This window comes from Adiantum capillus-veneris, chromosome 10, assembly GCF_014529385.1.
Source record: "Adiantum capillus-veneris isolate H3 chromosome 10, ASM1452938v2, whole genome shotgun sequence".
NCBI lineage: Eukaryota > Viridiplantae > Streptophyta > Polypodiopsida > Polypodiales > Pteridaceae > Adiantum > Adiantum capillus-veneris.
The window spans coordinates 128331185-128355248 of NC_140940.1; positions in this window are offsets into that span (position 1 = coordinate 128331185).

The window sequence follows — 24064 nt, forward strand, 5'->3', positions numbered from 1 at the left end:
CTTTCTTAAGCACATGAGTGACGTCTTATTGCAATTTAATCTATTAATGGTGAGAAAGAGCTAGTGAGGAGGGTGTCAAGAGGACTAACAACTTGTTGAATCCACCAAAACAAGCTATAGACTGGTAGTAGAGAAAAAGAGGGATATAAAGACCAAAGATCTAGAAAAAAGGCTAAAAGTGCATTCTAAAAAATTCCCTTTAAAAATTTGTGTTTTTCTTTGTTTTCTAAGATATGGATCTTAGAAGTCTGCAAGGCTGAGGTTAGGTAATCACCTTGACTCAAGAAGGCCATCCATCAAGTCCAAAGTGAATTTAGGCATCAAAAGTGAGTATAGAGCCAAAAATTGGCCTTTAGACAAAAAAAAATGTTAATTTGTGCTTGTGGTCATATCACTTGTCAAAATTAGGGTGAAAATTGGCACATGCACTCTTAAAGAAGGGTGGAACACTCTAGAATTGACTAAAGTTTGAAAAAGTATCAAAAGCAAGATTGCAAGGAAAAATCGTGATTTTTGCTTCAAATTTTGCTAGAGATAATTTTTTTGGCCAAGGGTTGCACCAAAAGCTTGTCGTAGGGTGAGGATCATTGTGCTGAGAGTGAAATTGGGCATTTTTTCGTTCAAAGCAAGAGAAAATCGTGATGTTCCCTTGGACTTAAGTTATTGCAACCATTTTGAACCAACATTTGCACCAGAGGAAGACCTCAAGGCAAGGAACACACCTATAAAGTCAAAATTGGAACTAAGTCATGTGCATGGGATTAAGCCAAATTCCATATGGAAAGTAGGTCAGAGGTGGGTTAAGTGACCCTTGGGACCATTGAGAGAGTCTAAACCTTAGGATTGTTGCAAGATTAGGGGCGTGTGTGGTATGTCTTTGAAAGAGTTGAAGTGAAAATAACCTCCAAAGGCCCCCAGGCAGAAGAAAATCATGATTTTCTCCCCATGAGGGCAAGGAGCAGAGTTTTTTGACAAACTTTAGTTCCACACCCTGAAATGAGACCCCAAGCATCCGAGCAACATGTGGGTGGGTTCTAAGAGAGAGGAGAGTGGGATATATCCCAATGATTAGATAGACTAACTCCATGCTATGCTTCTTCTGTAATTATCTTACATCAATACAAATTCTCTACTTTGTCCAATTGATTTTGCGTCCTCTATCAATTTTTTGTTTTTCAATCTATTTTGCCCTTTCATGTCACATTGGAGAGGGGGAATGGGGAACACACCCGGCACACACACAGATGCCTCTCTATAGCTCAGGGAATTCACAACACCCCTATCCTCTTAGAAACACCTTCAAAAGATAGAATTCACGCTCCCGGGCCACCACCTGTGCACTTCTCAACACACACACACTAGCAAGATCGACATTCAACTCACCCACACAATCAATGCTCATTTCAACACACCCAACACACACCTTCACTCAGATTTTCACTTCCTTTGCACCACAAAATGGGCCACGGTCAGACATTTTTGCCGGCACTAACATACGCAAAGAGCAAGGGAAAAAAGAGGGGAAGGGGAAATGACACCAGAAACGGGGGGCAATGGCTTTCAATTGCTTAGCCCGAGCACGTAGAATCACCAGAGCGCCACAAATGGTGAGCTCATACAAAATAACCACCTTCAAAACTCACACTTGGCTCTTTGTATTCAACTGTTCAAGAACACGGAAAAAGCCCTTTAAAAAATTATAAAAAAGGGGTTTATAAGAGCCCATGGCCCATTTTTAGCAACTTAGATTTGATTGGACCCCTTGGGAAGGCTCCATTTGATGATTTTTGCATTGCTTGAAACTCCTTGGATCAACTTCCTTGCACTCTTTCTCTCACAGTTCCACTTCTCGAGCTCAAGGAGGGGGGGAGGGGGGATACTAGCACTAGTGCTCCTTGCCCATTGTCTTCAAAATTATGGGATGGGGGCCGTGTGTGAATAGACCTGGAGTCAAGCATCCCTGCCATATCATCATTGCATTGCAATAGCCTGTCGGCCAGTTCCACGGGAACGTGCACCATCGATGCCACCCACCCCCTCTAAAACTGCCACCAGGGCCGCCCGAGCACGCCGAGAGCGTTGATGACACAATGTCACCTTGCTTGCATCATTGCCAAGCTCACCAGCCCTTTCCTACTTTGACACCCCATATAGGCCCATGGCTCAGGATTTATACACTCTCATTTTCCCTTGCGTTGTTGCATATGGGCCCATCCACTCACCATGTGGTGCTTGTAGGGCAGTCCGCCCCCTTGCCTCAAAAAATTCCTTGGACTTGCACATTGAAACACCCCCTTTGCACACCAACTTTGGAGCTTGGTAACTTGGTGCCTGCCAACCCGATTGCCAAGCCATGAATCCCCATTGAAATTCCATGTTGTCAACTTCAAAGCTGTTGATCTTTGTCGTTTTCCAAGATCCCCAGGGCCACGAACCGAGGTGGCCAAAATTGGGAAAAACGCTTGTGACCTCCCCTCGAGCAATTTTCCATGATTCATCAAACCGTAACCCAACAACAACCGGACATTCGATTGACAAGCCGTCAATTCTTGTCTACTTCACATGAAGTGCATCACCTTCTAGAACTCCGTCGAGGCCCAAAAAACTCCAGATGGCACGATTTCCAATGCTATCAAGTCGGCACATACCCGACTCCCGGTAAACCTTCCACCTGCCATAACTTTCACTCTGGAGCTCCGATTGAAGATCCAAAAAGACCAACATAGTCCACAACTTGAGTTCTACATCCCTATCCACTCACACTAGCTCTAACCACTTGCCCATGCTTGCCCTGTCTGTTGGGATCTCGAAAGCCTTTTCTAACTTTGGATTGCTCTTGCACACTGTGGATAGACGAGCTTCTAGAGCACATTGAGCACTACATTCCAGAATGCTTTCCTTGTACTTTAGACACTTTGATTTTCCATCCCAAATGGCACTTTTGGGGCCTCTTGGCCAAAAAACCGCATAAGACATACATTTCCACTGGTCTTTGCTTGTCCAGGTCCTCCATACTTGCTCAAGTCCTTTGACCATCAACATTTCTAGCTTTAACCAACTTTACATGTACTATCATTTCCCAACCCCCTTGTCAAACATTTATGTTCAACGAAAAGCATATCTACAACACTAAAAAAAATTGCCACACGGAACAAGCAACCAAAAGCACGCACATAACCATAACCATATGTACAGGCTATGTACAAAGCTTCAATTCTTCCACACGTTGCATACTTTTACGTGAGTTGCCCACACCCCTTGGTTACATGTCAAACACCACTCCTCTATTGAAGTACACCTTGAGCCGCACACCGTTTACTCTGTGCCTGAGAAGCTTACCATTGGCTCTCACTAGTTGATAGGTCCCATTTGGGAAGGCCTGTTGCACTTTGTACGAACCCATCCACTCCTTCTGAAAGGTGAAGTCCAAGTAGCTCTCGTACTTCATCACCGGGTCTCCTTCTTCTATCTTCTTGTCTAGTAGACTCTTGTTGACTTTGGCCACCCTCTTCTCTTGCTACTTCACATAGTAGTCTACCACTGCTTTCCTATCCATTTGCTATGCCTCAACGCCAACTATCCTATCCTGTAAGACCTCCTATGGAGTGGAATTGATGCGCCACATACCCTTCAAAGCTCCTAGCTGCGCATGCATGGGCAACACCACCCCCTTACCATAGACCAACTCAAACGGAGTAAAGTTGGTTGCCACTTTGTAGGACGTCTCGTATGCCCCCAGACCCTTCTCTAGATTGACCTCCCACTTTGTCTCCTGCTTATACACATACTTCATCAACATCCTAATGATCTGGTCATTGGCACTCTATACAAGACCATTGCATTGGGGATGATAAGGCAAGGAAAATTGATGTTGAATCCTTAGCTTCTCCACCAATGCCCGCATAAGCTTGCTCTTGAATCCTTGGCCTCTATAAAAAATGAGTGCCCATGGAATTCCAGTTGTTATCGAAAACAAATTGGGGTACAACCTTTGCATTTAACTCCTTCACAGATTTGGCCTCCACACACCTGGTGAGGTAGTTGATGGCTACCACAACATACTTCTTACCGCTTGTAGACCTAGGGAGTGGACCGATGGCATACAAACCCCACTTTTTGAAAGCATTTTGAGCATTAATGGCTCCCTGCAACTCTGCTACCAAATACCTCTCTCCCATAGTCTGACATTTGCCGCTGGTCTTGCACCAATAGTGCACATCCTTCACTACCGAAGGCCACCAAAAGACTCCTCTTAGCAATCAAAATAGTACCTAGTCTTTTCCTTGGTGTCCGATCTCCTCATGAAATTGCTCTAGCACCAAAAAAATCTCCTCTTTATATAGCACTCTTCTCAACACCCCATCTCCTTCGTAGGTCATTATGTCTTCACCCACCAACATAAAATTAAGAGCCTTTTGCACTATCCTTTTCCTTTGTAGCTTGGATAGACCTTGAGGAAATTGTCTTGTACTCAAAAAATCTCACCTCCTTCAACGACTCCCTACCTATGTAAGTGATTGGGGCCACATATATACCTGCAACATGTACCTGCACCTTATTTGTTGCTAGCTCATCTGCCTCTTGGTTCTGCTCTCTCTTCACATGCTTAAACTAGATGTCCTTAAAGACTTCAACAACTCCTTGATAGCAAAGAACCAGTGCTTCAAGGAATCACGATTTACTTGCCATTGGCCCACAACTGCTTGATGACCAATAATACATCACCTTTCACCACCAACTTGGAAATGCTAAACTCGATGCATTGTTTCAAACCTAGATGGAGGGAGAGGTACTTTGCTTCATTGTTGGTGTGGACATCCTCCAAATCATAGGCCTTTGAGAAAATTACCTTGCTGTGTGGATTGTGTATCACCACACCTCCACCTGCTTTCTGCATCACCCTCCTATACACACCATCAAACCACTTGGTAAAAGCTCCCACCAAATTCCGCTCCTCCTTCCTTCATCTCGTATCACCTTTGGATAAATTGGTAAATTGACGACTTTATTGACCAGAATGTGGGCCAAATGAGATCAACTAGTGTGGTTGATCTTAACTTGAACTCAAACTCCTACAGCTCTATTACCCACTTCATGATCCGCTTCCCTGGCTTTAAATGTAACACCACCTCGGGCAACAAATTGTTAGCCGTCAACACATAAAACTTTCGCACAATGAGGTGCACCTTGAACTTCTTGCAAGCAAAAAATAACACCATGAGCCATGCTTCACTTTGGTGTAGGTGGCCTTTCCAGGACTTATCAGCCTGCTTTTATAGTAGGTAGGTTTATAGCTCCTTCCTACTTTTTGCATCAATAGTGCTCCAATAGCTATGGTACCTACCGTCATTGCCACATAGAAATCGTCCTCTCGATTGGGAGGACACACCATTGGCAGCTAACACAAGATTTCTTTCACCCTCTCAAAGGCTTCCTGGGGTTCTTTATCCCATTCAAAGCCATGCACCTGATGAGCCCTCTTTTGGAGAGGATACACGTACTGTGACAACATCCAAAAAATGCACCACAAATAATTTAGCTTATGCACAAAGGAGGCCAAACCTTGAGCACTAGAGGGAGGCTCCATCAAGACTAGATCCTTGACTTCTTTTTACAACACTACATGGCCCAACAACTGTTCTCAAGGCTGTGCTAACATGCACTTCTTAGGGTTCATTTGACCTCCTTCTTTGCCAAGCCTTTGAAAACATAGTTGCAGCTTCAACAAATGATCCGCCCTTCAGCTATAGCACCCAATGTCATCCATGAAATCCCTAATGAACCTACCCAAGTACGGACCAAACACCCTGCTCATCCAGTCTTGAAAGGTGGCATAGGCATTCACCAAACCAAATGGCATCTTGCGCGATAGGCAAAACATCCCCATGGAGAGATAAATGTCATCTTTAGCTGGTCTTTGAGAGCAATTCCTATCTAAGAGTACCCTGAAAATACATCCATGGTAGAGTACCTCTCATGACCTACCACTTCATTTAAGATTTCATCTTGAAATGATGATGGGTAGTGGTTTCTCTTGGTTGCCACATTGAATGGCTTGTATTCAATGCACACCCGCCATTTCCCATTTTTCTTAGGGGTGATAACCACCGGGTAAACCCACTCTGACTCCTTCACATGGTAGATGATACCTGCATCTACTAAAAGTTGGTTAATCTCCTGCCAAAGATCTTTTTTTTTTAATCTCTCCTAACCTGCTTAGCTTTTGTACTTTGGGCTTGTACACTTCCTTAAGGACTATCTTGTGGTCTACACCCTTCGCTCCTCAAAAATCCTTATACTTTGTCACCAACAAATTTGGAAATGAGGCACACAACTAGACATAGGCTTATCTCTCTTACTTGGTCAAGTCTTCACTTAGCATAACGGTTACTTCCTTCGCACCTATACCATGAGCATGCGGTATCACCTCTTCTTAGCATAATGGTTACTTCCTTTGCACCTATACCATGAACATGCGGTATCACCTCTTCTTTTGCATGGGGGCCATCTATAGTGACCCTAAAAAAATAAACATCTATCTTCAACATGTTGTCTTCGCTCTCCTCCTCCTCGGTATCTGTCTAACCTTCATCGTAGGCTGTCTCGAACTTGTACTCATAGCTTGTCGTATCATCTTCATCTTTTTCCGCCATAGGATGGAAACGGTTCTCTTTGGTCTTCAATCAAGCACCACCTATCTTCCTCTCTCCTTGTTAGGCAAGGTGAACACCGCGCTCTCCAATCTTGCTTGGCACCTATTGCAAGCAACCATGACCTACCCAATATGATAAGGGTACGCATTATCACCTGCTTTCATCACAAAGAAATTGATTAGGCACTCGATGCCCATCACCTTCACCCTCACATCTTCAGCCACACATAAACATCTGGCTTTTGCATGGTTGGCCATTCTCATGCGCACATTTGATCTACCTACTTCTGTGACACCTGTTTCCTTCATAGTAGCCTCCATCATGACACAAACATGTGCCCCACCATCTATATAGGCACGCACTTGCATCCTCTTTTCAATGACCACATCGACCAAAGGAAGGACATCTATCGGGCTACCCACCCTTAATGCCATGTTTTGCATTGCATGCACGTTTCCCTTAGCTTTTGATAGCCTTGTGCTAATGCTCATAGCTTAGGATTCAAATCCAACAACTGACCAAAGGTAATGTTAGACTTCTGGTTTTGCACATCACTTACGAGGTCATATTCGGGGTAGCCGCTTCCTATCTGAAAGTCTGCTTTTGTGATTTTGTGACGCCTCCTCTTTTTGCTAGTTTTTGATTGCTCTCTACCTTTGTATACCTTCTCTTTACCTTTGAAAGTTCTAGTCTCTTGCTTGGTCTCTGTTTCCCTTTCCATTCTTGCCCTTTTCTTGGTCAAAACTTCAACATCCTTCTCATTCGCTCCGATGATGTTCTCCCTAGGGACTTCACCACCATCAGGAGGAGATGGTTGCACTTGATTCTTGAGTACTTGCTCTCTCGGGACATTGAGCTATGCTTAGCCTCTATCTCTGCCAAACAATGGAGGATAAATACTGCCTCTTTCTCTTGGCAGATGAGAGCAATCAGGTGCATAATATCCTTCTTCACCACAATTATAACACTTGGCAGGCAATGGCCTTGCCTTGCTCCTTGCTCCCCTTGGCTATCCTTTATCCATCACACTTAGCCACAATTCTTGTATTTGCTTGGATAGATCCTGTACGGTTTGCACCCAATTTTGCAGCACAACGGCTACACCTCGGTTCCCATGGTGCTCATCATGAATAACATCCCTCGAACCTTGAGGTTGGGTAGGAGTCACCTCTTTGTAGCCCGACACACCCTGCTCAATTTTCTTTTTGATTTTCTTGCCTTTTGCCTTTGCAATGGCCACTACACCATTGTAGTTCTCTGGGCTTTCAAAATATAATTTCTCCCTCACTTTAGGATGTAGACACGCCATGAATTTATCCAGTTTGAAGTAGACTCTACTAGCTAACTGCATGCGAGCCGCTAACTCTGCCCAACATACATCAAAAACGATCCAAAAACAAACTAAATTCTTCACGTATATCTTGCTTGAGTGCTTTCAGGTTTGCATCCAACTCGACTGGGGACACCTCTTTGCGGAGATCATGTAGGAAACGCACCCGCATAGCCAGCCAAGCATGTCTCGACTCACCTTCCAAAGCCTCGTACCATACCTTCGCTTTATCATGCATCAACAATGGGAAAGTCTACATCTTGCTATCCTCATTTGGCATATGTAGTGATGGCATATACAGCTCAAAGTCTACAATCCACTCATCAAGACTCTCTTCACCTGTAAAAGTTGGCCCATAGCTTTGAGACGCCATGTCCACCAATGCCAAAAAGTTCTTCTTTTCACTTAACAGTAAGCAATCAACATGCTCCTCCATGGGGGCACGAGAAGATGGAGAGGGGGAATGGGGAACACACCCAACACACACACACACACACACACACACACACACACACACACAGACCTCTCTATAGCTCAGTGCATTCACAACACCCCTATCCTCTCAAAAACACCTTCAAAAGATAGAATTCACGCTCACGGGCCACCGCCTGCACACTTCTCAACACACGCACGCTAGCAAGACTGCTATTCAGCTCACCTACATAGTCAATACTTGTTTTGACATACCTGACACACACCTTTGCTGAGATTTTCACTTCCTTTGTACGACAAACGGGCCACGGGCGCACACTTCCATCGGCATTGACATACACAAAGAGCAAGGAAAAAGATAGGGGAAGGGGGAAAGGATGCCAGAAATGGGGGGCAATGGCTTTCAATTGCTTAGCCCGGGAACGTACAATCAGCAAAGCACCACAAATGGCAAAATCATTAAAAAGCTTCAAAACTCACACTTGGCTCTTTGTACTCAACCTTTCAAGAACAAGGAAAAAGCCCTTACAAAATTGTTTAAAAAGGGGTTTATAGGAGCCCATGGCCCATTTTTAGCAACTTCGATTTGATTGGACCCCTTGGGGAGGCTCCATTTGATCATTTTTGCATTGCTTGAAACTCCTCGAATCAACTTCCTTGCACCCTTTCTCTCACACTTCCACATCTCGAGCTCAAGGAAGGAAGGGGGGGGGGGGGGGGGGCACACTAGCGCTAGTGCTAGTGCTCCTTGCCCTTTGTCTTTAAACTTATAGACTAGGGGCTGTGTGTGAACAGACCCATAGTTAGGCACACCTATCACATCATCACTGCATTTCAATTGCTTCTCGTCCAGTTCCACACGTGTGTGCCACCGACACTGTCCACTCCCTCCAAAACTGTTGCCAGGGCCGCCGGAGTGCGCCTAGAGCGCCGACAATGCAGTGTTGCCCTGCTTGCACCATCAAAAAGCTCACGAGCCCTTTCCTTCTTTGACACCCCATACAGGGCCCTGACTTAGGCTTTATACACTCTCATTTGCCCTTGCACTCTTGCATATAAATCCATCCCCTCACCACGTGGCGCTCGCAGCGTAGTCCGCTCCCTTGCCTCAAAAAATTCCTTGGACTTGCACATTGAAACACCCCCTTTGCCCACCAACTTTGGAGCTTGGTAACTTGGGAGCCTATCGCCCCAATTGCCAAGCCGTGAAGCCCTATTGAAAGTCTACATTGTTGACTTCAAGCCTATTGATCTTTGCCATCTTCCAATATATCCTCGTGGCCGCGAACCGAGGCGGCCAAAATTGGGAAAAAACATATGTGACCTCCACTCGGGCAATTGTTCCAAGCTTCATCAGACTGTAACCCCAGCAAACCGGACATCCAATTCACAAGCCGTTGATTCTTGTTGACTTCACATGAAGTGCATCACCTTCTAGAACTTTGTCAAGGACCAAAAAATTCCAGTGCAATTTTCAATGTTGTCATGCAAGTGGGCACATACCCGGCCCCCCATAAACCTTCCACCTACCATAATTTTACCTCTGGAGATCCAATTGAAGATCCAAAAAGACCGGCATGATCCACAACTTGAGCTCTATAGCCCTATCCACTCGCACCAATTCTGACCACGTGCCCATGACTGCCCTGTCCGTTGGGGATCTGCAAAACCTTCTAACTTTGGACTGCTCTATCTTTCACACCGTGGCTCTGTTTGATGATCCATCTAGACGGGCTTCTAGAGAACGTTGAACACTACACTCAAGAGTGCTTTCCTTGCACTTTGGACACTTTAAATTTCCATCCCAATTGGCACTTTTTGGGGCCTTCTTGGCCAAAAAAACGCATAAGACATACATTTCTATTGGCCTTTGCTTGCCTAGGTCCTCCATACCTACTTAAGTCGTTTCCCCAACACCTGTATGTACCCATAGCACTGCTTAGAACCATTTCTAGCTTTGATAAACTTAGCATGTACCAACATCACAAGTGGTATCTAAGCAGTTTTGATTCTGCGATAGAGATGGAAGCATACAAGTAGAGATTAGAGGAACAAGCTGAGCTTATTTGGTGGCTCACTGAAGATCTTACTAGGCATGAAATGAAAAAGGAAAGGGAATACCTAATGTAGAAGGTGGAAGTGGAGGAGAAGGTGGAGGTGGAATTTGGGTGGAGTTGCTAAGTAGTGGAAAAGTTCCATCATTGCCTCCATACGGTAATGGATCAAAGAAGAAGCAAAAGAGAAATGACGATGACAGTGAGGATGATGATGCGGGGGAGGCAAAAATCAAACAAAGGAAAGACGGACAAAATTTTGGAAGCATGGTTTGAAAAAGTCAAAAATTTCTTTGCCTTACATGAGTTTTCTAAATAAGTGAAGGTGAAGATAGCTATCCTCCAACTTTGTAGCATTGTAAAGCTATAGTGAAAATCGTACATGCAGAATCATATCAATGAAAGTGTAATTGCATGGAAGGAATTTTGTGCACAAGATGAGAAAAGGTATTATTCTCCTCATTGCAATATGGAAAAGAAGATGGAATTTTATGGTTTTAAGTAGCATGAAATCGACAAACTAGTTGTGACCATGGATGAATACAAAGAGAAATGTTTGCATCTACATAAATATGTTCCAGAGGTGATGACACAAAAGACACATTAGAGATGAAGTTTAGTGAGGGTCTACAAGATGTGTTGAAGTTTCAAGTGAAGGGTACAAGTTGTGTTGATTTCTTAGATGTTGTGGCAAAGGCAACAAATTACAAGAATTGGGACAAATTTAATCAGACTAGGAGGATGATTTCAACACACCATTGTTTGAATAATGCTACAACAGATCCTTGGAATCCGCAAAAACAATTTTTTTTGAATTGGCAAGGTATCGATGAACATTAGAGAGACAAGGAACATTCTCTAATGGGTAAACAAAAATGGAAATGGAATCCAAAAGAAGCAGCCTCTAGTGCGTTGGCAGCAAGACCCAAAGTTTCTTGAAAGAGCTCAAAGACTTGGAGTATGCTTTTGATGTGGAGAGCAAGGCCATCGAACTTTTGAATGCCCGAGCAAAGTGATTGATAAGGAATTTGGGCCAAGATGGGTGATGTGAATGATAAAGGTAAGTCATTTGACCCTCCTTTGCGGTGATTTGCATCTTACGTGTACCATTAAAAGCTTCTATGATCAAATTCGTAGGTTAAAAAAATAATTCTAAAACTGAATTCTTTATCAATTTGGGTTGTACATATTGCTTCTTGTCCTCTAAATTGATAGAAAAATTAAACCTAAGAATAACTCGAGAAATTAAAAGACTTGTGGAATTAGCGAGCGACAATAAAAATTTCACGAAAGAGCTAATTGAAAATTTCTCTTTTTCTTTGAATGGTCAAAACCATAAAGGTAATTTTTATCTCATAGACATGGGTGTGCATGATTTTATTATTGGCATGGATTGGATGACTAAAAATCATGTTTTGATTTATTGTGAAGAAAGGGAAATCTCTTTTAAATCTTCAGTCCATGGGGAAGAAAGGGATTCCAAGTCTATTGTGATTTTGGCCATGAAACTAATAAGGGGACTTAGACAAGGGTGTGAAACCTTTATAATTTTTGCAAATGATTTAAAAGCTAAATGTGAAAAAGAAAAGGGAAAAAATCCATTCATCCCACCTATAGATACATTTATTGCACATCTCACTTCCACCTTGTGTGATGCAGCTATATCTAGCTTTTCACACTCCTCATGGGAATTCAAAAAAGCCAAAGTAGGATCAAGGTCCCAAAATGGTTGGTACGATGATGAGTGTTGCTAAACTAGAACCGTGTTTGATCTAAAAAAGCTAACCGGGAGGCAAAAGAGATGCACTTTTGAAGTTAAGCACTGCCCCAAAATGTGCTAGAAAATTAGAGAAACATTTTACCAAATCTTGGAAGAAGTACCGCAAGAAAGCCTCCGCTAATCCTATCATAAACCCTAATCTACGGCATACTTATGCCACCTCTTTATATGACATGCCTGATCAGCCACCTCTTTTTGACAATGATTATATCGAACTGGCAATGTTGTTATTCAAGACGTCTTTGTTGTTTTTGTTGAAACTCCTAGTACACTTTCACAAACATGAATGAATCATGTATTCTCATGAGTTATGGACACATCATCTTCTTCATTGCCAAGTACTAGTCAAGTGGAAAGACGAGCCTAAAGATCATGCCTTGTGGGATTTTTTTTGTCTTTTTCATAGGAAATTTTCCACTTTTTTTATATGACAAAAACTTTTCTCCAAGGGGGGAGTACTATGATGAGATGGGGTGTGAGGGGACACATGACTCCATGACAATGGAACAGGGGCCCGATTTCTTATGAAGAGGCCATTAAATAGAAGGAGTGCCAGGTCATATACGTATCAACTATATCTCTTCTAGGTTTGTTGGTCTCTATCTTGGTGTATGCTTATGACAATGTTTTGGTGTCAGACTTAGAGGAGTGACTAGAGGCATATGCCAACAATCAACATTTTTTGTTGAGAGAGAGGTTTTACTATTAACTTTGGTAAAATCAAGGTTATGGTTATTCATACATGATCAACTAGGAGATGACTCACACACACCCACACACACACACACACCATATAGGGGGTGAAGGAGATAGAGGTAGACTCGATTTTCCATATAGCAATGTAAGGTATCCACCTTTCTACAAGTAGGAAAATGAACTCTAAGCTTTTTTTGAGAGGACTAAACATCCAAGCTAGTAAACCTTTATCTTGAACACAATCAAAATTGATATTTTCAGATTCTTAAGCACAACTTTACTTCAGTCAGAATTTTTTTGAAGCAAATTCGGACAAAAATTGATCACTGAATCCTTGCCGTCACTACAATCAAATAAAATAATTGGAAACCTTTAGAATTATTAAATCGCATGGGCTTCTCACACGGCCTCGTAGGTAATTTTAATCACATGGGCCATATATTTCCAGTTAAATCATTAAAGTGAACAAAAGTTAGCACTTTTGACCAACCAAGCTGGGCAGGTGTTGTGAGGTGATATTATGAACATGCCAGAGACAAAAAAAGCAGTAGGGGGTGCTAGAAGAAGCTCGGGGACTACCTTGGAGAGCTAGGAACTGCTAATTTCAGCCCATAGATTAGTAAAAGGCATATTAATCTATGTCTAATTTTCCTAATTACTTTTTAATTAAATAATATTAAACATTTATTTACTATCAATTACAATCTTATATGTTATTATACTACCACATACTTAATCTCTAATTATGATTAATACTTAATATTAATGTATAATTATAATTAATAATATTAAACCTTTCATTACTATTAATTACAATCTTATATGTTATTATACTACCGAATACTTAATCTCTAATCATGATTAATAATTTAATTAATTATTAACCTATATTAGGATTGAAATTGCTTAATTTTGGCCTTAATTAAGGAGAGATGTACCAGTTAAACTTAGATGATATAGAGTTAACTTTATAAGCTTATATACATTGGTTAGGAAGCTGTGGGAATCATATTATAATTTTCTACCTAGTTTTTGTATTTGTTTTAGGTAGAAATTCTCTGTTTTTAGCCTAAAATGATAGAAAATTTAGAAATATAGCTTAATAAATCATGGGATAACTTTCAAAGGAAGATTATAGTGTTCTAAACTTGTGATAATTATCTCAAATGATTTTATAAGTTTTGCTAATCACTTTTGTTTAAATTCTCTATTTTTAGCTAAAAATTAAGCAAGATAATCAGTAAATAAGTTTAAATACTAGTGAGATAATTTTCAAAGAAAGATATATAATTTTCAAAACTTGTGATAATTATTTCATGATTATTAATTAGTTTTGCTATTTAATTTTGCTTAAATTCTCTTTTTTAGCAAAAAATTAAGCTATATAATTTGTAAATGAGTTTGTAAGTTAATGGGATAATTTTGAAAAGAATATTATGGTGTTAAAAACCTTTGATAATTATTTTATAATTATTTAATTAGTTTTGCTAAATAATTTTGTGTAAATTCTTTGTTTTAGCTAAAAACTAAGCAAGATAGTTAGTAAATGAGCTTAAAAGTTTGTGAGATGATTTTTGGAGGTGTATTATAGTTTTAAAAACCCCATGATGTTTATTTCATAATTAGATGATTAGTTTTGTTAATTAATTTTGCTTAAGTCTTTTGTTTTTAAAAGGAAATTAAGCAAGATAATTAGTATATTAGCTTAGAAGTTAGGAAATTAAGCAAGATAATTAGTATATTAGCTTAGAAGTTAGTGAGATAAAATTCAAAGAAATATTCTAATGTTCAAAATGTGTGATAATTATCTTAAAATTAGTCGATTAGTTTTGCTTATTACTTTTGCTTTAGCTTTCTAATTTTAAGAAAAAAATAAGTAAGATCATTTGTAAATCAGCTTAGAAGTTAGCAAGATAGCTTTTTAGAGATAGATTATAATTTTTTAAACCCGTGGTAATTATCTCATAACTAGTTAACTATCTTTGTTAATTAGGATTTCTTTAATTCTTTGTTTTTGGAAAAAAAGTAAAGGTGATAAATACTAAATTCACTTAGAAATTTCTAAGATAATCTCTAGCGATTTAATACTCCATTAGAAACTAAGATAAATATATCTCAATCAAATAACTATTCTAATAATTATTAAGGAGAAATAAGCCATGTTTGACTATATTTAAAAAGGAAAAATCAAGAAGTTAACTCAAAAAATTATAGGATAATTACTAGAGCTTAAGAAACTCATGAGGAAGCTAGGATAAAAAATAACTTGCTCATATAAGTAGTCAAAGATAGTGAATGAGTCAAGAGTAGACTTGAATCAAAGTTACATTCAACTCTTTGGACATGCCGAGTTGCTTATAAAGCTGCAATTTACGCAACACCTTTTAATATGGTGTTTGGACTTAATGCCATATTGTCTATGGAATTCTTGATTCCTACACTTGTAGTCACCAAGAACTTAGAGGGGACTTGCCACGAGCTGTCAAAAAGGGTAAAAGGACTCAAGAAGCTAGACAAAATTCACTTAAGGGTTTTTGCAAGAATCTATGCACAAAAACGATGCATGACGGAGTTCCATGATCAACAAGGAGTTTACAAAGGATGACAATGTATCTGTCTACACCTTAAACGACACTCCAAAAATTTTAAATATCAAGGAAATGGTCCATTTGTGATTAGTGAGATATCATCTAGTAGTGCCATAAAACTTGCAGCATTAGAGGGAGAAGAGATGTCCAACTGGATTAATGGCTGTAGGTTGAAGAAATATCATCTACCACTAACCACAAATGGAACATTCGTGATTAGTGACATATCATCTAGTAGTGCCATAAAACTTCCAGCATTAGAGGGAGAAGAGATGTCCAAGCTGGATTAGTGGCTGCGGGTTGAAGAAATATCATCTACCACTAACCACAACAATTCTAGACAAGACAGATCTCGCAACAAAAATGCAAAAACAAGCCAAAGCTAATCGAGCAAGGGCCCAAGAGGAAGCGAAGCTGTGCATCTTAAAGCATAATCAACAACAAAACAACGTCAATTTCAAGAACCAACAATAGCACATCCTCCCATTCGAGCAATTCAGACAATGCCAAATTGGCTTGGAGGTATGGATCCGTATACAGCTAGCAAATGGATCAATAGAGCGAGAACTTGTAGACACTAGAAATAGAGCCAATGCCATGAATTACTCTACATTCATGAACATGTCAGATGTGCAATTGATGACCAATTAGATTGAGCTCAAAGCTTAAAACTGAGAGACGATGGTCAGTGTAGGTCAAGCAAGTTTGTTGATCAACATCAATGGCCATCAATGTCCACACCAATTTTATGTAATGGTAGGAATAAATCTTAATCAAGGAGTCATCCTTGGTGTGTCCTAGATGTGATCTTACAAAGCAATTATGGATTGGCAAGAGGATACCTTAAATTTTAACCTTAACAAAATCTCTTATGTCACTCCTTTAGTACAGAGTAATCACATCTTGGAAGTACAATCCATTGTTATAGAACCACAACCATTGATGAAGCCTAAACTTGCTCGACAAGTCAACAAAAAAACCAGAAGATAGGTCTAGTGTCCATCATGGGAAATAAGCCACAACAGATTTGATTACCAAAGCAGCCAACAACTCCGTAAGTTAGCAAAACAAAGAAGCTGCAACAACCAGTAAAATCTCAACAACCTTGATGCAGTTAGACTTGGAAATGGCAGGTCTAACAACAACCAAAACCTCAAGTAAATCCACCCAAGTATGAAAGGATCCACAACGCAAACAAGCCAACCAATCTCTGCTAGCCAAGACAACTTGGCAATGGAGACCAAAGCAACCAAATTGACAATTATCTCAACCGTCTTAAAAAAACAAATACCATTGGGTACCCTAAACGGTCCCATCAACAGAAGGCGATCCTAAGATAGTTTCTATTCATGGCGAAACAAAAGACCAACGGTGCTCAACTACCCTGTACTAACAAAGCCAACCAATAATTTCCCTCCCTCAAAGAAATATATGATACACACCCTCTAGTGTTTGAAGATATTGAAGCGGTTGACCACCACTGGCAAGTATTTGTTGAAGGAACCAGAGGGTTGTGCTGGAATCTGGAAATTGAAGTTCCAAGCAAAAACATAATCGTGGGGTTGTATGCACGAGTCATGTTTTTGCCTTCACACTACATGCAAAATTTTGAAGAGGCATTCATGATAGGATTCTTTGAAACTTACTCATCAATATTCAACCCCATGACGAAGGAACTACCTGTGCGACACATTGCCTATCAGAATACTCTCAGTAATAACCCATTCAGAGAAATGATAGCCAAGATCAAGACAGAAGGCCAGAGCACAAAAATTTGGGCAACTCACTTGAACACTTGACAAGCAAACCTTAGATTATTAGAACAGCTTGAGATGGCACCTACATCCATATCAGAGTTTGACAAAGATACAAATCAAGTTTGAACAAGGAATTGCAACAAATAGGAAGGGGGGAATGTTTGGAGGATGCAGCGGATGGGCACCCAAAGAGCCGGCTACAAGTCACACTTCATTGTACTCTATCTTTTTTCCGAAGAAGCCTTGTAATTAGAAAGTAATGATTCTTGAAGTGTATTCACAAAGCCTATTATTCTCTATTTTTTCTTAAAACCTACAAGCCTTGTAAAGTGGCCTGCCATGTGAAAGGGTCCCAAGTCTTTGGGTGAAAACCCTTAGTTTCAAAAGTAGCATTACAATAAGAATTCCCTTTTCTTGTCATTGATGTAGAGCTTATACAAGGTCATGCAATTCTTGAAAAATTGCCCTTAAGTGATCCCTACGCTCATAAAGAGTTTTGGAATAGACAATGATATCATAAAAAGACTCATGTAAGCCCTATGCTTATAAAATAATCTACTCATCATCTAATTGATGTTGGGTCCAAAAGGCATCACTAGTTATTGGTATAAACCAAAAGTGATTCTCAATACAAATTTTTGGATATATTCTAGCACTATTGAAATTTGATGATAACCACTCTTAAGCTCAATCCTACGAAAGTAGGATGAGCCTTTAAGTCGTGATTTTGTTTGGTGCATGATAGTCCACACACATTTAGTATGAACCATCCTTTTTTTTGCAGTAAAGCATCGAAGAAAAGAAAGGAGATGACATGGTCTAATTATATCCTTCTCCAATAATTCATTAGTCTATATCATAGTCTCTATTAGTTGTGCATAAGAGACTCAATAAGGGGGTTTGTTAGGCGGAAACTTAGGGAGGTCCACTTCCAAATATGTAGGTGTGGCACGTGAGTTCACTTGGAGGGGTTTTTTTTTATTTCAAAGAGTTACAAAAATAAAAGTACAAGAGAGGTATTAAAATGGATTTTTTTTAAATGCAGATTTATGAAGAAAAAGGGGGTCATTATATTCATGGGGAAGAGTGTGTGTGTGTGTGTGTGTGTGTGTGTGTGTGTGTGTGTGTGTGTGTGTGTGTGTAGGAATTTTATAAATATCTCTTCAGTGCACATGCTATAGATTTTTTTTGAAGGTGAACCCCTTGAGGAAGGAGAGCTTCCAAGAAAAAACATAATTGTATAGTTGTCTTCTCCTCTAGGAGGGAGTCGAGTTCCCCTAGAATAGAGTCAGTAAATAAAGAAGCATGCTCATCAAGAAGTGCTTTTAAAGAAAATTCTTCTTCAAATGAGAGTGCTATGAGGAGAGAGTAGCTTGCCATTAGTTGTGGACTTCTTAACATAAACCATATATGCAAACATAGACTTATTTATTGATTGATGAAAAGCTTCTTGAGATACAACTTGAATTATGCTACCCTTGCTATTTGCTTGAATGACTATCTCTCTACCTTACACTGAAATTTAGTCACTCCATTAGAAAATTATAAATTGCACTCCAACTCTGTTTGGCCTAATATATAGTCTTCATGCAACTCTTCCAATGGATTCAATGCTCCCAACACTTTGTGCTCGAATTTTCTTGGAACAAACACCTCCCACTCTTTCAAATTTGCTAAAAGAAATGAAAAAGCTAGACAAAAGAAGGCTTAAATTTGTTCACACTATGTATCTAAGAGATTGGGAACTGACGCATCCCACTAATCCATGCCATATATAGGCCCTAAGCTTGCTAAATTTAGCCCCCTGAATCGCATGAGCATCCCAAGCCTTGGCCTACTACCCAATCCTATCTTGGGCATGACATTGCTCTCCCCTTGGAGAAGCGTTTTTGTCCTCAAAAACAAAAGTGGTGATATCATCATAAGAACACCAACGTTTTCCACAGCAGCATCCTTCACGGATCTAGCTGTCCATTTGATCAAAATATAGTTCAGTAGAAGGTTCAACAAAATCAAGAAGAACATCTTGATTTTCCACATTCTTGTCCCTTTGCAACCGTCTTGTGTAATCGGACCATATCCAACATAGCATATAGACTCTACTTAGAAGTCACTACAGTACTTTAAATGAGTTTCCATAGCAAAGAGGTGTCTAAATGAATACCTCTTCTCACTTTCCATGAAAGTGGCATGCTGTAATAACTCATTAGCAAAGATTAAGTCCTTGACTTGTTATCATTTCTCATTAGTAAACAACCCCACCATAGCTGGTGATCGAGGTTGAGAACTTGTCCTAAACATAAAAGGACTAAACCTAGTCGCAACATGCTTTACCTCATGGTAAGCAAACTCCAACTGGAGAGATCCTCCCATTGGATTGCTTCATGGTGGAGTACATACTTCGCATATCCTTTAGCACAAGATTAACACTTGTAATTTTCCTATCCGTCTATGTATGACTGGCAACCTTAGGCGTGTTTCCCAACGGTTTACATACAGTCTTTCCAAGATGACTGGTAAACTTGGGGCACAAATACTTGCAACATTGTTGAGTAATCAACAAATCAATGAAAAACCAACTTGATTTACTTTGAGAGATTGAATAATAGAATGAATAAATTATACAAATTTTAGTCGCTTATCTACAATTAATTTGATAGATATATGGCACATAGAGTGTGAAATGCTTCATAAGCTACCAAATTCATGAATTTGCATGCTACTCCAAATCAGCCTTTGCTAAACACTAGGGCCTATGTGCATGCATTTAGCAAACACTAATCCAAACTTGCATTTTCATGACTATAACTACCAATGCTTATGGCGGATGTGATGCTTATAGCACACATAAAAGTGGAGAGTAAATAGTTCTATAAAAAGAAACTAATACATCCTATTGCAATCACTTGAAACCTTGCTAAAATGTTTGGACCATAATAGAATGTGAAACATAAATCACATCTAGGTACAAACAATGAAACATTTTCATTCAATACATAACCTTTTTATATGTGTAAACAACCACCTGTTAATGTTTTTCTGGAGCACTTGTAACCTTAAGAAGTCTTTCCAAGTACCTGACAATTTTTTGCCACTGAAATTGTTCCTAATACTATGTGCTCAAACGGATTTGACCAACATCTAGGAACTTTGTCACAACACACAATTAATTAAAGAGACGCCAGTGTCAATCCCAAAGACTCATGTTCTCCACATGTGGAATATATCTCAAATAATGACATTAAGAAAAATGACATCTATCAGTACAAGATGTACTTGTGTGGAAGTAATTGCAAACACTCAGCAACATGAATGAGACGGACCCGCATAACTCTTGCTCCACATTGGCTAAATTGAACTCCATGAGTTCCTAGACAATATTGTTTCCCTTATGACACATGTGCCAAACAAATCCCTACCATGTAGGTCTACAACTACAGGGTGTTGAAATGTATATGGTACACTTCTATCCCAAAATTCTTTGTTCCTACATTATATGTCATGTTTTTGAAGAGAAAAATGGATGAAAGCATTCTAGCTTATGATTCCTACTTGGAAAAGTTAACCAAAGCATATGCAAAAATGAAATGAAACCAAATCATAGGCATACCTAGAGGTTGAAAATAGTGTTTACTTACCAAAAGTCAGTGCACTTTGCAAACCTAAAAGGTACCTTACCAAAAATCTAGCCTCAAAGAGCTAGTATATCATCGTTGACCTATTAAACACTAAATGAGAGATTAGTGAAAATCAAGCAGTGTAAATTGGTAACTCTTGGTGTTACCTTGGCAATCCAAACCCCTTGGTTAGATTCTGCATGGAAACTGCTTAAACCAATTAACAATGACCAACAAAGGCTACCATGTCCAACAAGGAACTTATCCACTACCCCTTGGTAGACTGAAAAAAGAAAAAGCGTCAACAATGATTTAGTGGAAAGAATCCCACTGTACTGGCACACCATGCATGCATATCAAAAAAATAGAGTGATAAGCCCTAAGCTTCAACAACGGTTCCAACAATGTCAACCGATGATAAACGTGCATTGCACACTTGGGATTAGCTAAACACAAAGTGCGAACTTATGTCCGTAAGTTGCCAATACGTCGAACATGTGTGCCATTATCCTTAATCCTAAGTCAATGGATAGTACTTTGGCACGTAATGGAAGTCGTGCTTCTCATTAAGTCTGACAAAGCACTTTGCTTTGCACAACAAGGAAATATTTTTTCAAATAAAAATTTGAAGACAAAAAAACAAGAAAATCTTGAAGTTGTACAACCATGTCGCCCCTCTGAGGTCAGTTGTCATGGTTTGAATCTGGCTCGTAGCCAAGTATATTGAGAAATAGAGTGTTGTCGTATGGGCCATGCATGCCCCCTTGGCTTGGTTCATATTGATCTCTAACAAAAAAGCACTCAAACATGTTACAAAGTTTTCCCCCAAGTTTGTATGCTAGTAGCATATTTCAATTTTTGGAAACTTTTATGCAATATGCCCTATACAGCAAAAGGATAAGATAGGCTGGAGCCTCTGCTCATAGCTAGTGGATGCTCCTATGGACATACATGTTATGGAAAATTGAAATCGACCATGTCAATCGTTCACCAATAATCAATCTTGTCGATTTGTGACATTAGATAGCTCAAGAAATGTAGCTATCAAACTTCATCTAATTGCCAAACTTTGCTTGACCTATGCAGCCTTTGCTTATTAAATTGGCATTGTAAAAAATTCTGCAAGATTGAAGTAGTTCAAAATTTGAAACTAAAATTTAATGTACTTATCGAAATCACCGCCCTGGGCATTAAAAGTTGTAGCACACTGAGGTATGGTTGTTGACGTTGGAGTCAAGCTCACAACTGGGCCTGCTAATGTGCTTTCAATGTACTTCATGTACTTATTTTGCCTACACTTCGGCAAGCTGGAAACACCCAATGCATACATATATATATATACACACACACACACACACACACACACACACACACACACACACACACACACACACACATATATATATATATATATATATATATATATATATATATATATATATATATATATATATATATAGAGAGAGAGAGAGAGAGAGAGAGAGAGAGAGAGAGGAAGTTGTGCTCCTGGAAGCCTTGCAAGCCTTACTCCTTAGTTAAAACACGACGGAAGTATTGTGATGCATCTTATGGCATTGTCAAACTAGACAACGTTAAAAAAGATTACCCCACCAACTTTTGAACTTGTCGAGTAGGAGACCATATTGGAATTGTAAAAATAGCTACATGGTAATTGCATAGACATAGCATACTTGAGTTGCACAATACTACTTGCATGCACCCATTTCTAATTACCCTAGAAAATCTGTTGGATCCAACTTGGTGACAATGGGTTGATCATGACCATTTCTGACTCGATCAAATTTAGAAAGCTCGCCTAGGAGCCATGCCCTAGTAAATCCAAAACTTCAAACATCGACCCTATTGAATACCTTTATCTTACTAGCCATAGGCCTTGACTATACTTGCCTTGGCCAAACGAAATTAAAAACAACAGAATCACCCTTCGATGCATAATGATATGTTACCACCTCTGCCTTGGTTGGACGGTGTTGGATGACATAAGCACTTTCAGAATAATTCTTGCATCAAGAATTAACTTGTACAAACCTCTAAGAGAGCTCTTGTAGTATAAAATTATAAACCATGAGCCCCAAAAATCATGTAATCTCAAACTTGTTGATAGTCACAATCATTGTGATATGTCTGATGTCATGCACCGAGAGAAGCCATGCTTCTTGGGCACCTGGAAATGATTGCTTCTCATGAATTGTGCCCTTGGTCTTGTGAAGTCCGAGGTGAACTTTGGACCTTGAAACCAAGAAGCTCTCGTACTTTTGTTGCACCCTTGCAACATGTTGTAAGAAGAACCCTTGGTACCCTCCTTGCGGATACCCCCTTTGAAAGTAATTGCCACCAAGATAATGCATATATCCTGTATTGATTTTTGAGGTGGTTCAATACGTGCATTGAAGTGAATCCTTCCTTGCATGCTTGCCTCAGTCTACGACATAGCGTTCCGTGCAACTTTGCCTCGGTCTGCGACATACCATCCCGTGTAGCTTTGCCTTAGCATGCAACCTGGTGTCCTTTTCATGCCCTGTTCTGGCAATGCATGCGGCCTTGATTGCAATGGCTTACCTCTATTGTGGGGAAAGCCCCTAGAGTAGCCTTAAGGCACCCTTAGGGTACCCAATTAATGCAAAAAATTTAAAAAAACAATTTAACTTATCTGGCGATGGCGGCCGACTACACAATGTTTCATCCCCTCATATCTCATCATGCATTGCTCCTCTCACGGTCGTCAATAAATGTTGTTTTGCTTCTCTCCTAAGTGTGCATCTTTCAAGCCCAACCTTGTTCGATTTGATGCAGGTTGGTCAAGCATGGATATCGCCTCAAGAGATCATTTCCACAGCCTCTGTCGACCTCGCACCAAGATGCTGGATCTCCTCATAAAGGGGCCTTGCCAACGCCATGGCAGCTTGGAGAGAGAGAGAGAGAGAGAGAGAGAGAGAGAGAGAGAGAGAGAGAGAGAGAGAGAGAGAGAGAGAGAGAGAGAGAGAGAGAGATGGAATCCTTGCACCCGTCCTTACAAGAGGCTTGCCCACAACCCAAGCTTGCCATGGACCAAGAGGGAGAGAGATCAAGAAAGAGAGCCCTGTCTCTATGCTTCTTTGAGAAGGAGAGATAGATCAAGAGAGAGGCCCTACCTCCA